A 16,171-nucleotide genomic window follows, 5' to 3' on the forward strand; every position below is an offset into this window, starting at 1 on the left:
GTTCGAAGGTGTTTTCTGAAGGTGTTCAAGAGTGTTTTGAAGGTGTCAAAGGTGTTTTGAAGGTGTTCAAAGGTGTTTTGAAGGTGTTGAAGGGTGTTTTGATTGAATTCAGCGGTGTTTTAGTAGTATTCAGTGGTGTAATTGGGAGTACTCAAATTGTGTTTTTTGGAAGTGTTTCAGTGTTGATTGGAAATGTTCAAAGGTGTTTTTGAAAGTGTTCAAGAGTGTTTTGAAGGTGTTCAAGGGAGTTTGAAGGTGTTGAAGGGCGTTTTGATTGAATTCAGCGGTGTTTTAGTAGTAATCAGTGGTGTAATTGGGAGTACTCAAATAGTGTTTTGGAAATGTTCATGGGTGTTGTGGGATGTGGGTGTTGTGGGTGTTGTTGTCGAATTAGAGTTACCGAAAAAGATGATATAAGTGGGTTGTGATGAAATTAGTTTAAAACGATATTCAAAGGTGTTTGAAGGTGTTCAAGGGTGTTTATGTGAGTATTCAAATGATTATGAGAGTGTTTTTGGGGGTGTTCAAAGTAAAGTGTTTGAGTTAGTTTTTGTGACTTTTTTCTGATGTATTGTGTCCCCTTAATAACTTTAATGAACTAAAAGGGTAAAAAACGAGAAAATGCCTAGTCTGGAGACTGAGGGATGAGTTGTAATTTAATGAAAGTGCAGATAAATTAGAGATGTCAAATCTTATTTGGGAGTACTCAAATAGTGTTTTGGAAATGTTCAAAGGTGTTTTTGAAGGTGTTCAAGAGTGTTTTGAAGGTGTTCAAGGGTGTTTGAAGGTGTTGAAGGGTGTTTTGATTGAATTCAGCGGTGTTTTAGTAGTAATCAGTGGTGTAATTGGGAGTACTCAAATTGTGTTTTTTGGAAGTGTTTCAGTGTTGTTTGGAAATGTTCAAAGGTGTTCAAAGGTGTTTTGAGTGTGTTCAAATGTTGTTTTTGAGAGTGTTCAAGGGTGTTTTGAAGGTGTTCAAGGGTGTTTTGAAGGTGTTCAAATGATTATGAGAGTGCTTTGAAGGTGTTTTGAAGGTGTTCAAGGGTGTTTATGTGAGTATTCAAAGGTGTTTTTTGAAGGTGTACAAATGATTATGAGAGTACTTATGAAGGTGTTCAAATGATGTGCAAGAGTACTTATGAAGGTGTTCTGGGAGTATTCAGAGGTGATTTGGGGGTGTTCGAATGATGTTTTTGGAGTAATTCAGTGTTGTTTGGAAATGTATAAAGGTATTTTTTGTGAGTATTCAAATGATTTATGAGAGTGTTTTGAAGATGTTCAAAAGTAAAAGTGCGTATTTAACTTCGTAATATGTAAATTGTGAGTAGTGAATTTAACGAAAGTGGATGTAAGCGATGTGGTGACTTTCTGATGCATGTGTCCCACTTTAATGAACTAAAAGGGTTAAAACGAGAAAAATTGGGGGTTATGAGTGAAAATTGTGAGGTGATGGTTGGAGTGTGAGGGTTTGGGAGGGTGGGTAAAAGGGTAGACAAGATTCAACCTGTGTGCGCGGTCCTTTTTTAGTTCATTTAACTTAATGAGAGGAATACTGACGTCACTGACATAGGGGTAAGTCGACAAGATTTAGCTTGTATGTGTGACGTCACTGACCGCCGAGTAAACGCTTTTTTAGTTCATTTAACTTAATGAGAGGAAACTTTTAGTTCATTTAACTTAATGAGAGGAAACTTTTAGTTCATTTTAAAATAATAAGGGGAAACTTTTAGTTCATTTGACTTAATGAGAGGAAACTTTTAGACCTGTAGTAAGCATGCCCCCATAGGAGGAGTTCATTTGAATGCTTACCCCCAGAGGGGGGATTCCAAAAACCTTGATCCAAGGAATTTCGAAAACCCCATAGGAGGGAATCCAAAAACTTGTATTATCGAGAAATTTTGGGGTGGGAGTGAAAGTGTGAGGGGTAATCCAAATTTTTGGGGTTGGGGGGTGAAAGTGGGAGGGGGATCCAAGGAGATGGAGAATTTCGAAAACCCATAGGGAGGATCCAAAAAACTCGATCCGAGGAGATGGAGACTTTCGAAACCCCCATAGGGGGGAATCCAAAAACTTGATAATATCGAGAAATTTGAGGTGGGAGTGAAAGTGGGAGGGGGATCCGAGGAAGTGGAGACTTTGATATTGAGAACCTCATAGGGGGGAGTATCCAAAACTTGTATTATCGAGAAAATTTGGGGATGGGGGGTGAAAGGAGGGGTACCCAAAAAACTTGATCCGAGGAATTGGAGAATTTCGAAAACCCCATAGGGGGGAATCCAAAACTTGTATTATCGAGAAAAAAAATTTGAGGTGGGGGGTGGGTGAAAGTGGGAGGGGTAATCCAAAAATTTGATCCAAGGTGATCATAAGAAATTCAAAACCCCCATAGGGGGGGAATCCAAAAACTTGTATTATCGAGAAATTTTTGGGATTGGGGGGTGAAAGTGGGAGGGGGAACCTTAAAAATTTGATCTGAGGAGATGGAGAATTTCGAAAAACCCATAGGGGGGATCCAAAAACTTGGTAATATTGAGAAATTTTGGGATGGGGGTGAAAGTGAGAGGGGGAACCTCAAAAAATTTGATCCGAGGAGATGGAGAAACCCCCATAGGGGGGAATGCAAAAACTTGGTAATATTGAGAAATTTTTTGGGGATGGGGGGTGGAAGGAGGGGCAATCCAAAAAACCTTGATCCAAGGAGATGGAGAGCACAAGAAAATGAAATTCAAAAAAAATTCGACAAAAATCGGAAAAAAATTCGAGGCGCGGGGGCGATCCGGACGACGCTGCAGAAGGCGCAGCAGAAGGCGCGGGCGGGCGGGGCGCGCGGGGTGGGGCGGGGCGCGCGGGGCGCTCGGGGCGGCGGGGCGGGGCGCGCGGGTGCGCGGGCGCGCGGGGCGGCGGGGCGGGGGCGCGCGGGTGCGCGGGCGCGCGGCGCGACGGCGGGGTCGCGAGGCGGGGGGTCGTGGGGGGTGTGGGTATTGGGGGGTCAAGGGTGAGGTAGTCTCGAGGGCGAGGTCATGGTCAAAACCGGAAGTAACACCTAGGTGTGAAAAGGTGACCCTCCAGCTGCTGGTCCTAGACCGGATACACCGCTCAGTGGAAGGCCTAGACCGGAAGGGACCCTCCAGTGAAAGGCCCTAAACCGGAAGGGACCCCCCAGAAGAAAACTTCACTACTTATATATATATATATATATATATATATATATATATATATATATATATATATATATATATGCATACACGTATGCCTCTCTTCTCTTTCTCCCTGTTTCTTTCTCTTTCATGGTTCCCTAAAAAATTAATCTTGAAATTAATACCTTGTAGCATTTATCAATTTTATGATGTGAAGTAGAGGTGAGGGATGATGAGAGGTGGAGGGGGGGAGGGAAAAGAATAGGAAGAATTAGGGAGTGAGATGGAAGGGGATGAAGAGAGAGTTGGAAGAAGGGGGAAGGGATGAAAGGGGTAACAGGGGAACTGGTAGGGAAGGAAGGGGAGGTAGAAGATAGTGACAGGAAAGTGGTAGGAGGAGGAGGAGGAGGAGGAGGAGGAGGAGGAGGAGGCGGTAAATGAGTGTGGAATAGAGGGAGTTGTAGGAAAGGGAAGAGGAGACTAGGAGAGGGGCAGGGAGAAAAGTGTGAAAGGGAGGGAGAGAGACAAGGAGGGTGAGGGAGGGAGACAGGAAGGAAGAGAGGGAAGAAGACAGGAAGGGAGGGCGAGGGAGAGACAGGGAGGGTGTGGTAGGGATACAGGATGGGAGGGAGACTCGGAGAGCGAGGGAGGGAGGGTGAGTGAGAGAGGGAGGGATAACAGGTGTAGGAAATGGAAGAGGAGACTTGGAGAAAGGCAGGGAGAAAGGTATGGAAGGGAGGGAGATAGAGACAGGGAGGGAGGGAAGGAGGATGTCGGAGGAAGACAGCAAGATTGAGGGAGGAAGACAGGGAGAGTAAAGAAGTGAGTGAGGGAGAGAGACAGGAAAGTAGGAAAAGAGGAAGGGAGATAGTGAGGGAGAGAGATAGGGAGGAAAGGAGATAGTGAGGGAGAGAGATAGGAAGAGAGGGAGGGAGGTAGGGAGATAGGGAGGTAGGAAGAGAGGAAAGGAGATAGTGAAGGAGAGAGATGGGGAGGTAGGAAGAGAGGGAGGGAGGTAGGGAGGTAGGAAGAGAGGGAGGGAGGTAGGGAGGTAGGAAGAGAGGGAGGGAGGTAGGGAGGTAGGAAGAGAGGGAGGGAGGTAGGGAGGTAGGAAGAGAGGGAGGGAGGTAGGGAGGTAGGAAGAGAGGGAGGGAGGTAGGGAGGTAGGAAGAGAGGGAGGGAGGTAGGAAGAGAGGTAGGGAGGTAGGAAGAGAGGGAGGGAGGTAGGGAGGTAGGAAGAGAGGGAGGGAGGTAGGGAGGTAGGAAGAGAGGGAGGGAGGTAGGAAGAGAGGGAGGGAGGTAGGGAGGTAGGAAGAGAGGTAGGGAGGTAGGGAGGGAGGTATGTAGGGAGGGAGGTACGTAGGGAGGTAGGGAGGGAGGTACGTAGGGAGGGAGGGAGGGAGGTAGGGAGGGAGGGAGGGAGGGAGGTAGGGAGGGAGGTAAGGAGGGAGGTAGGGAGGTAGGGAGGGAGGGAGGGATGGAAGGGACGACCACACACATATAACTCACCAATAACACTCATGTTTGAGGATCATCATCACAGTTTTGACTGAACCAAAACATTTTCTCCCTTTATACTTTCATGTGATACAAAATTTATTGAAAAAAATTAACATTTTATCTGTCTGTAGTGAAGCTTTAAGCTTACCTGACTTTATTGAGGCTTTAAGCTTACCTGACTTTACTGAAGCTTTAAGCTTACCCGACTTTACTGAAGCTTTAAGCTTACCTGACTTAACTGAAGCTTTAAGCTTACCTGACTTTACTGAAGCTTTAAGCTTACCTGACTCTACTGAAGATTGACAGCCAAACAGAGCCAAAACTGACAGGTTTAAAACATATTTCAGAGAGACAACAGATATCTGTCAACAGACAGAGAGAAGACAGCTTTCAGACAGACATCAGAGATATAGAAAATTCACAGTTTTCAGATATCAGACAAACTGACAGAACACAAACAGCAAACAGAGACAACGTAGACAACCTTCAGACAAATCAATATGCATACAATAACGCATGGAAATAAACAGAAAGACAAACCAAATAACAAACAGAAGCAGCAGACAGGCTGAAAGACGGCAGACAGGCCGTACCCAAGGTGTGGGACAGACAGACAGCTCACAAGACCTCTAGTTATCATCGTAATTTAAATTGGGTGTCGTCAAGGAGCTCAATAAAGGGAAAGGTCCGCCATTAAGAAAGAGGAGCTGGCTGACCACTGGCCATCATTAAGGTCATCAGAGGGTAACGAGCTGGTTAAGTGGCTAGCAAACTACCCTCGGAGCATGTATAGTACACAAGAGGTCCCTATTGTTAGCTGTAGCGTGTAAATATCGACTGCAGAAACCTGTGGAGCGAAACGTTGCATTAACAAAGATCAGAAAGTGCTGCACATGTGTCTTACTTGTCAAGATGCAGCTCTACACTGGGCGAAATGTGGTACCAGTAAAAGCTTGTTATGGAACGTTTATTTTATTAATAGGGGCAGTTTTCTTTAGTATCTCCTACACACACACACACACACACACACACACACACACAGTGGTCAGTCGTCACGTGAGGTTAAGACCCTGAGCTGCTTGGGGATTAGCGTGGACGGTTACAAAGCATGGCTTGCTTCTACAGTGTTTTAAAAGCTGAGGTTGGAGAGTTGAAGGAGGAGGTCTTGCTTCTCCAGGAGGAGATTAGGAGGCTGAAGGTCCACCTCAATGGGCCTGGGAGAGAGTGTGAGGTGGTTGGAGATGTGGGGAATGAGGCTTCTAGCAGTGAGGTGCAGTCTGTCTCTCACTGTGAGGAGGCTGTAGGTGGGGTGGTAGCAACGGCTACCAGCAGTGAGGTGCAGCCCAGCACCTGCTACAAGTGGCGAGTTGTTCACAGTAATGGGAGGCGCATCAGAGTAAGGAAAGTTAAGAGTGCAGATCTGAAGGTAGGAAATCGCTTCTCTGTTCTCCAGGATGAATGTACTTCAGTGGCCAGTGAAGGTAAGGGTACTACTGCCCCTGCTAATGAAGGTAAGCGCATTCTTGTGGTTGGTGACTCTCAGGTAAGATATGTTGATCGTGCTTTTTGTAATAGGAATAAGAAGATGAGAGATAGAGTGTGCTTCCCTGGAGCTGGTGTTGGGGACATTGTCAACAGACTGGATAATATCATGTCAGGTAATGGGAACAAGCCCATTATCTGTCTCAGTGCTGGTGGAAATGATATTGGGAAGGGTAGGAGAGAAGAGCTGCTAGATAAGTACAGGTCAGCTATAGATTTCATTAAGTCTAAGGGAGGGATCCCAATCATATGTAGCATCTTGCCTAGAAGGGGAGTAGGAAATGAATGGTTGTCTAGGGCAATTGGTGTAAATTGCTGGCTAGACAGATACTGCAAGGAACTTGCAATCCCATTCATTGACAACTGGAACAACTTTTATGGCAAACATGATATGTATGCAAGGGATGGGGTTCATCTCTCTGGGGCAGGGGTGGTAGCACTTGCAGACTCGATTGAGAAGGCCATTGGTGAAATGCCTATGATTTTAAACTGATGGAAGATAGAGGTATGGGTGTGTGTGGGAAACAAGCAGGTTGCAACACTAGGGTTGGAAACAGTAAATGTATAAAAGGCATTCAGCATGAAGTTATAAATAAAGACAATAGAACAGGTCAGCAAACAAAGGGGGACAGCAGAGGGCAGCAAGGGACTAGCTCCCTTAAGGTTTACTATACTAATAGCAGGAGTGTTAGAAATAAGATAGATGAGCTAAGATTAATTGCAAGTGCAGGAAACATAGATATTATTGCTATAACAGAGACCTGGCTCAATCTGAAAGATAGAGAGATGCCCTCTGAATGTCACATACAAGGCTATAAATTATTCCACACTGACAGGGTCAACAGGAAAGGTGGTGGAGTAGCGATGTATGTCAGAGACAATTTAAATTGTTGTGTTAGACAAGATATTAAATTAGAAGCGTCAGCCACTGAATCTGTTTGGTTACAGCTTCTCGAGGGCCGAGAAAAACTAATTTTGGGTGTGATTTACAGGGCCCCAAATCTTGATAGGGAGTGCAGTAAACTTCTATGGGACGAAATTCGTAAGGCATCTACATACGAAAATGTTGTGCTAATGGGAGATTTCAACTATAGACAGATTGACTGGAGCAATTTGACAGGAAATTTAGAGTCGGGTGACTTTCTTGATACGATCCAGGATTGTTTTTTAAAACAGTTTGTGACAGAGCCAACTAGGGGAAATAACCTCCTTGACTTGGTTCTTGCCAGTAGGGAAACACTAATTAATAATCTTGAGGTTAATGATGAGCTTGGGGAGAGTGATCACAAATCACTCAGTTTTAACATATCATGGAATTCCCCTAATAATGGCAATCAAGTCTCCGTCCCTGACTTTCGCTTGGCTGATTTCATAGGACTGAAAAATTACTTAGGTGGGCTGAACTGGAATGACCTGACTAGGGGTCAGGTAGGTGGTGATGGTTGCCGATATGATGCTTTCCAGGGCATAGTTCTAGCTGCTCAGTCAAATTATGTTCCAAATAGGGAAATCAGATCAAACAAAAATGATCCTAAATGGATGAACAATAGATTAAAATATCTGATTGGTCAAAAGAGAGGCATATATAGGCAAATCAAAAGAGGAGAGGGGCAATTAAGAAATCGATATATTCAGTTAAAGAGAGAAATAAAAAAGGGAATTAGAAAAGCAAATAGAGATTATGAGGTTAAAGTTGCAAGAGAATCGAAGACTAACCCAAAAGGATTCTTTCAGGTATACAGAAGTAAGATCAGGGACAAGATAGGCCCACTCAAAAGTTCCTCGGGTCAGCTCACTGACAGTGATAAGGAAATGTGTAGAATTTTTAACACATACTTCCTCTCAGTTTTTACACAGGAGGATACCAGCGATATTCCAGTAATGATAAATTATGTAGAACAGGACGATAATAAACTGTGCACTATTAGGGTCACAAGTGACATGGTCCTTATGCAAATAGATAAATTAAAACCTAACAAATCCCCAGGCCCTGATGAACTGTATGCAAGGGTTCTAAAGGAATGTAAAGAGGAGCTTAGCACACCTTTGGCTAATCTTTTCAACATATCACTACAAACTGGCATGGTGCCAGATAAGTGGAAAATGGCAAATGTGATACCTATTTTCAAAACAGGTGACAGGTCCTTAGCTTCGAACTATAGACCAATAAGCCTAACCTCCATAGTGGGAAAATTTATGGAATCAATAATTGCCGAGGCAGTTCGTAGCCACCTTGAAAAGCATAAATTAATCAACGAATCTCAGCATGGTTTTACAAAGGGGCGTTCCTGCCTTACGAATTTATTAACTTTTTTTACTAAGGTATTTGAGGAGGTAGATCATGGTAATGAATATGATATTGTGTATATGGACTTCAGTAAGGCTTTTGACAGGGTCCCACATCAGAGACTATTGAGGAAAATTAAAGCACATGGAATAGGAGGAGAAATTTTTTCCTGGATAGAGGCATGGTTGACAAATAGGCAGCAGAGAGTTTGCATAAATGGGGAGAAATCAGAGTGGGGAAGCGTCACGAGCGGTGTTCCACAGGGGTCAGTGTTGGGCCCCCTGCTGTTCACAATCTACATAAACGACATAGATGAGGGCATAAAGAGCGACATCGGCAAGTTTGCCGATGACACCAAAATAGGCCGTCGAATTCATTCTGACGAGGACATTCGAGCACTCCAGGAAGATTTGAATAGACTGATGCAGTGGTCGGAGAAGTGGCAGATGCAGTTTAATATAGACAAATGCAAAGTTCTAAATGTTGGACAGGACAATAACCATGCCACATATAAACTAAATAATGTAGATCTTAATATTACGGATTGCGAAAAAGATTTAGGAGTTCTGGTTAGCAGTAATCTGAAACCAAGACAACAGTGCATAAGTGTTCGCAATAAAGCTAATAGAATCCTTGGCTTCATATCAAGAAGCATAAATAATAGGAGTCCTCAGGTTGTTCTTCAACTCTATACATCCTTGGTTAGGCCTCATTTAGATTATGCTGCACAGTTTTGGTCACCGTATTACAGAATGGATATAAATTCTCTGGAAAATGTACAAAGGAGGATGACAAAGATGATCCCATGTATCAGAAACCTTCCCTATGAGGATAGACTAAGGGCCCTGAAACTGCACTCTCTAGAAAGACGTAGAATTAGGGGGGATATGATTGAGGTTTATAAGTGGAAGACAGGAATAAATAAAGGGGATGTAAATAGTGTGCTGAAAATATCTAGCCTAGACAGGACTCGCAGCAATGGTTTTAAGTTGGAAAAATTCAGATTCAGGAGGGATATAGGAAAGTACTGGTTTGGTAATAGAGTTGTGGATGAGTGGAACAAACTCCCAAGTACTGTTATAGAGGCCAGAACGTTGTGTAGCTTTAAAAATAGGTTGGATAAATACATGAGTAGATGTGGGTGGGTGTGAGTTGGACCTGATAGCTTGTGCTAACAGGTCGGTTGCCGTGTTCCTCCCTTAAGTCAATGTGACCTGACCTGACTAGGTTGGGTGCATTGGCTTAAGCCGGTAGGGACTTGGACCTGCCTCGCATGGGCCAGTAGGCCTTCTGCAGTGTTCCTTCGTTCTTATGTTCTTATGTTCACACACACACACACACACACACCCACACACACACACACACACACACACACACACACACACACACACATGATTGACTCGTGGATTACAACTAACTTGCAAAAATCAACCTAATGAATCCTCATATTTTGAAGAGAAAGTTCCTAGGAAATACACTGTCTGATACACTGTCTGTTACACTGTCTGATACACTGTTACACTGTCTGATACACTGTTTGTTACACTGTCTGTTACACTGTCTGTTACACTGTCTGATACACTGTTACACTGTCTGATACACTGTCTGTTACACTGTTACACTGTCTGATACACTGTCTGATACACTGTCTGTTACACTGTGACTGGTTAACTAACCTTGTATGATTACTATCAGCTGCATGATTACGTTAAATTACTTGATTAGTGTAAGTTGTATGGTTCTAACCTGTGTTCACTATCACCATCATAGCCACCACCATCATCACCATCCTCACCAACATAACCACTATCATCCTCACCACCATCACCACAATCACCACCATCTTCACCACAATCACCACCATCTTCACCACAATCACTACCACCACTATCTTCACCACAATCTCTTCCACCCCTCTCTCTCCCTCCCATCTTCCATCCTTCTCTCTCCCTCTCCAACCAGAGGCCTGACTAGCCACTTGGCCACCCAGTACAGAGTTGACTGTCCCACTCACCCCACTCACCCTACACACTCGTCTTCACAGTCAGGTCGACTGCGAAATTGGGCAGTTAAAAGGCAGTTATTTTCAATGTGCAATTTTCTGCAGAAGCAACAACACACTGCAGCCATCAGTAGCACAATAAACTGCTCTCACATTTTTAACATGACCCGTGAGCGTAGCTGGCGATCCTAGGGATCAACACTCTCTCTCTTGCAAAGACTTCCTTGTAAGACTATTTCTTGCAAAAGACATCCCCTGGAGAACTTTATTTGTTGTAAAGACATCCCCTGGAAAACTTTATTTGTTGTAAAGACCTCCCCTGGAAAACTTTATTTCTTGTAAAGACATCCCCTGGAAAACTTTATTTGTCACAAAAGACTTTCTTTCAAAAATTTATTTATTGCAAAAGAACTCCCCTGGGAAACTATATTTGTTGCAAAAGACCTCACCAGAAAACTTTGCTGCAAAGACTATCTCTGGAAACTTTATGCACTGCAAAAGACCTTCTTGTAAAACTTTATTTGTGGCAAAAGGGCTCTCCCGGAGAAGTTTATTTGTTGCAAAGACAATCTCTGGACACTATTTGTTGCAAAGGCAATCTCTGGAAATTATTTGATGCAGAAGACCTCCTTATAAAACTTTATTTGTTGCAAAAGACCTTCCCCGGAAAACTTCATTTGTTGCAAAACACTTCCATGAAAAAAAAAATCCCCTACTGGCAGTGAATACTATATGCAACAACTGCTTTTGTTGCAAGTAAATATTGGGAAAAAAGAGTGCCATTATTGCAAACACATTCAAACTGTTTTTGTTGCAATATTTAATTCCAACACACACACATATATAATATATATATATATATATATATATATATATATATATATATATATATATATATATATATATATATATATATATATATATATGTATATATATATACATATATATATATATATATTTCTCACCATGGAAAAACTATGTTTTTTTTTAATAAATCATTATGGAAATTCGCCTCCGTGGAAATATTCTCAGCACTACAAAAGCAGAACAAGAAAAATGAGACAACGGAAACAAGAGCATTTTCGTTGATAATGTTTTTGTGGAGAACAAAAACATTATGTGTGGAACAAGTTTGTATTTACTGGAGGAGCTTTCCCACTGTGTAGAGCTGGTGGAGCTGCAAGCAGTGCTAGTTGAGCTCTAAGTGATGCTGGTGGAGCTTTAAGAAGTGCTGGTGGAGCTATAAGTAGTGATGATGGAGCTCTAAGTAGAGCTGCTGAAGTTCTAAACTAGAGTCGTTGAAACTCTATAGAAACCTCTAAGTACAGCCGATAAAACTCTAAACAGAACTAAAAAGGCTCTATGTAGAGTAGTTGAAATTAAATAGCTAATAAAGCTCTATACATAGCAAAACGTTCTGTAAACAGAGCTCTTCTCTTCACCAACCATTTTTGTCCATCACATGAGCAAGTCTTGCAATTCAACAACGATTTTTATCAATTGCAAAAAAAAGAGAAAATAAAGTCTTGTCGAGAAAGAGCAATATAGTCTCTTTCTCCCTCTCTCTCTCTCTCTCTCTCTCTCTCTCTCTCTCTCTCTCTCTCTCTCTCTCTCTCTCTCTCTCTCTCTCTCTCTCTCTCTCTCTCTCTCTCTCTATCTCTCTCTTGCTCTCTCTCTTCCTTCCTCTGCTTTTCTTTTGATATCTCTTACGTTCAGTTAACATTTTCATTGTGTACTCACCTAATTGTGGTTGCAGGGGTCGAGACTCAGCTCCTGGCCCCGCCTCTTCACTGATCGCTACTGGATCCTCTCTCTCTCTGCTTCCTGAGCTTTGTCATACCTCTTCTTAAAACTATGTATGGTTCCTGCCTCCACTACTTCACTTGCTAGGCTATTCCACTTGCTGACAACTCTATGACTGAAGAAATACTTCCTAACGTCCCTGTGACTCGTCTGAGTCTTCAGCTTCCAGTTGTGACCCCTTGTCCCTGTGTCCCCTCTCTGGAACATCCTATCTCTGTCCACCTTGTCTATTCCCCGCAGTATCTTGTATGTCGTTATCATGTCTCCCCTGACCCTTCTGTCCTCCAGTGTCGTCAGTCCGATTTCACTCAACCTTTCCTCGTACGACATTCCCTTGAGCTCTGGGACTAGCCTTGTTGCAAACCTTTGTACTTTCTCTAACTTTCTGACGTGCTTGACCAGGTGTGGGTTCCAGACTGGTGCTGCATACTCCAGTATGGGCCTAACATACACAGTGTACAGTGTCTTGAACGATTCCTTATTAAGGTATCGGAACGCTATTCTCAGGTTTGCCAGGCGCCCGTATGCTGCAGCGGTTATTTGGTTGATGTGTGCCTTCGGTGATGTGCTCGGTGTTATGGTCACCCCAAGGTCTTTCTCCCTGAGTGAGGTCTGTAGTCTTTGTCTACCAAGCCTATACTCTGTCTGCGGTCTTCTTTGCCCCTCCCCAATCTTCATGACTTTGCATTTGGCTGGATTGAATTCGAGAAGCCAGTTACTGGACCAAATGTCCAGCCTGTCCAAGTCTCTTTGCAGTCCTGCCTCATCTTCGTCCGATTTAATTCTTCTCATCAACTTCACGTCATCTGCGAACAGGGACACTTCAGAGTCTATTCCTTCCATTATGTCGTTCACATATATCAAAAATAGCACTGGTCCTAGAACTGACCCCTGTGGGACCCCGCTCGTAACAGGCGCCCACTGTGATACCTCTTCACGTACCATGACTCGTTGCTGCCTCCCTGTCAGGTATTCCCTTATCCATTGCAGTGCCCTCCCTTTTCCATGGGCCTGATCCTCCAGCTTCTGCACTAATCTCTTGTGGGGAACTGTGTCAAAGGCCTTCCTGCAGTCTAGGAACACGCAATCTACCCACCCCTCTCTCTCGTGTCTTACTTCTGTGTGTGTGTGTGTGTGTGTGTGTGTGTGTGTGTGTGTGTGTGTGTGTGTGTGTGTGTGTGTGTGTGTGTGTGTGTATGTGTGTGTACTCACCTATTTGTACTCACCTATTTGTGGTTGCAGGGGTCGATTCACAGCTCCTGGCCCCGCCTCTTCGCTGATTGCTACTAGGTCCTCTCTCTCCCTGCCCCATGAGCTCTATCATACCTCGCCTTAAAACTATGTATGGTTCCCGCCTCCACTACGTCATTTTCTAGGCTATTCCACGGCCTGACTACTCTATGACTGAAGAAATACTTCCTAACATCCCTTTGATTCATCTGAGTTTTCAACTTCCAATTGTGACCTCTTGTGTCTGTGTCCCTTCTCTGGAACATCCCGTCTTTGTCCACCTTGTCTATTCCGCGCAGTATTTTATATGTCGTTATCATGTCTCCCCTGACCCCCCTGTCCTCCAGTGTCGTCAGGCCGATTTCCCTCAACCTTTCTTCATAGGACAATCCCCGTAGCTCTGGGACTAGTCTTGTTGCAAACCTTTGCACTTTCTCTAATTTCTTGACGTGCTTGACTAGGTGTGGATTCCAAACTGGTGCTGCATACTCCAGTATGGGCCTGACGTAAATGGTATACAGAGTCTTAAACGAATCCTTACTGAGGTATCGGAACGCTATCCGTAGGTTTGCCAGGCGCCCGTATTCTGCAGCAGTTATCTGATTGATGTGCGCCTCAGGAGATATGTTCGGTGTTATACTCACCCCCAGATCTTTTTCCTTGAGTGAGGTTTGCAGTCTTTGGCCATCTAAACTATATTGTGTCTGCGGTCTTCTTTGCCCTTCCCCAAACTTCATGACTTTGCATTTGGCAGGGTTAAATTCAAGGAGCCAGTTGCTGGACCAGGCTTGTAGCCTGTCCAGGTCTCTTTGTAGTCCTGCCTGATCCTCATCCGATTTGATTCTTCTCATTAACTTCGCATCATCTGCAAACAAGGACACTTCTGAGTCTATCCCTTCCGTTATGTCGTTCACATATACCAAGAACAGCACAGGTCCTAGGACTGACCCCTGTGGAACCCCGCTTGTCACAGGCGCCCACTCTGACACCTCGTCGCGTACCATGACTCGTTGTTGCCTCCCTGTCAGATATTCTCTGATCCATTGCAGTGCCTTTCCTGTTATGTGTGCCTGATCCTCTAGGTTTTGCAGTAACCTCTTGTGAGGAACTGTGTCGAAGGCCTTCTTGCAGTCGATCCACCCCTCTCTCTCTTGTCTTACTTCTGTCACCTTGTCATAAAACTCTAGTAGGTTTGTGACACAGGATTTTCCTTCCCTGAAACCGTGCTGGTTGTCAATTATACACTTGTTTCTTTCCAGGTGCCCCACCACTCTCCTCCTGATGATCTTCTCCATGACCTTGCATACTATACACGTTAGTGATACAGGTCCGTAGTTTAGTGCCTCATGTCTGTCTCCCTTTTTAAAAATTGGGACTACATTTGCCATTTTCCATATCTCAGGGAGTTGCCCAGGTTCAAATGATGTGTTGAAGATCTTTGTTAATGGCTCACACAATATCTCTGCTCCCTCTTTAAGGACCCATGGAGAGATGTTGTCTGGTCCCACCGCCTTTGAGGTGTCAAGTTCGCATAGCAGCTTCTTCACCTCCTCCTTGGTTATATGTACCTCATCCAGCACTTGCTGGTGTGCCCCCCTGTTCTGATTTCCTGGAGTCCTACTGGTTTCCACTGTAAATACCTCTTTAAATCTTGTGTTGAGCTCCTGACATACCTCCTGGTCGTTTCTTGTGAATTCCCCATCACCCTTCCTCAGTCTGATTACCTGGTCCTTGACTGTTGTTTTCCTCCTGATGTGGCTGTACAACAGCTTCGGGTCAGTCTTTACTTTTGATGCTATGTCATTTTCATATTGTCTCTGAGCCTCCCTTCTTATCTGTGCATATTCGTTTCTGGCTCTTCGGCTGATTTCTTCATTTTCCTGAGTTCTCTGTCTTCTGCACCTTTTCCATTCTCTAGTACACCTAGTTTTTGCCTCCCTACACCTTTGGGTGAACCAAGGACTCGTTCTGTTCTTCCCATTATTTCTGTTTCCCTTGGGAACAAACCTCTCTTCTGCCTCCTTGCATTTTGTTCCCACATAGTCCATCATTTCTTGTACTGGTTTTCCTGTCAGTTCTCTCTCCCACTGAATGTCTTGAAGGAAGTTCCTCATGCCTGAGTAGTTCCCCCTTTTGTAGTTTGGTTTTTCCCACCCTATTCCTGCTACTCTCTCCACTTGGAGCTCAACTATATAGTCGAAGCACAGAACCACATGATCACTAGCTCCCAGGGGCCTTTCATACATGATACCCTAGATGTCAGAACTACTCAAGGTGAATACAAGGTCCAGCCTTGCTGGTTCATCCTCTCCTCTCTCTCTGGTAGTGTCTCTAACATGTTGATGCATGAGGTTTTCCAGTACCACATCCATCATCTTGGCTCTCCATGTTTCGGGACCCCCATGGGGCTCCAGGTTTTCCCAGTCAATCTCCTTGTGATTGAAATCACCCATAACTAGTAACTTTGCTCCCCCCCATGTGTGCTCGCCTGGCCACCTCGGCTAGTGTGTCGATCATTGCTCTGTTGCTCTCATCGTATTCTTCTCTTGGCCTCCTGCAGTTCTGTGGTGGGTTGTACATTACTGCAATTATCACCTTATGTCCCTCAGACTGGATTGTTCCTACTAAGTAATCCCTTTCGCCTGTACCATCCATTCCTTCCATTTTCTC

At 44.1% G+C, this 16,171-nt stretch overlaps 1 protein-coding gene across 3 annotated transcripts in view; it reads left to right on the forward strand.

The window, feature by feature from the left end:
* chp (leucine rich repeat containing G protein-coupled receptor chaoptin) overlaps positions 1–16,171 on the forward strand; it is a 605,365-nt gene that overhangs the window by 400,196 nt on the left and 188,998 nt on the right. Inside the window, exon 1 of one of the 3 annotated variants that reach the window (XM_070095443.1) lies at positions 5,953–6,063. The exons of the other annotated variants lie outside the window; for them this stretch is intronic. The gene's annotated coding sequence lies outside the window, so the exon portion shown is untranslated. Of the gene's footprint in view, positions 1–5,952; positions 6,064–16,171 lie in introns of those variants that run through there. 3 annotated transcript variants of the gene reach the window in all.

Source organism: Cherax quadricarinatus, chromosome 50 (assembly GCF_038502225.1).
Source record: "Cherax quadricarinatus isolate ZL_2023a chromosome 50, ASM3850222v1, whole genome shotgun sequence".
Taxonomy (NCBI): domain Eukaryota; kingdom Metazoa; phylum Arthropoda; class Malacostraca; order Decapoda; family Parastacidae; genus Cherax; species Cherax quadricarinatus.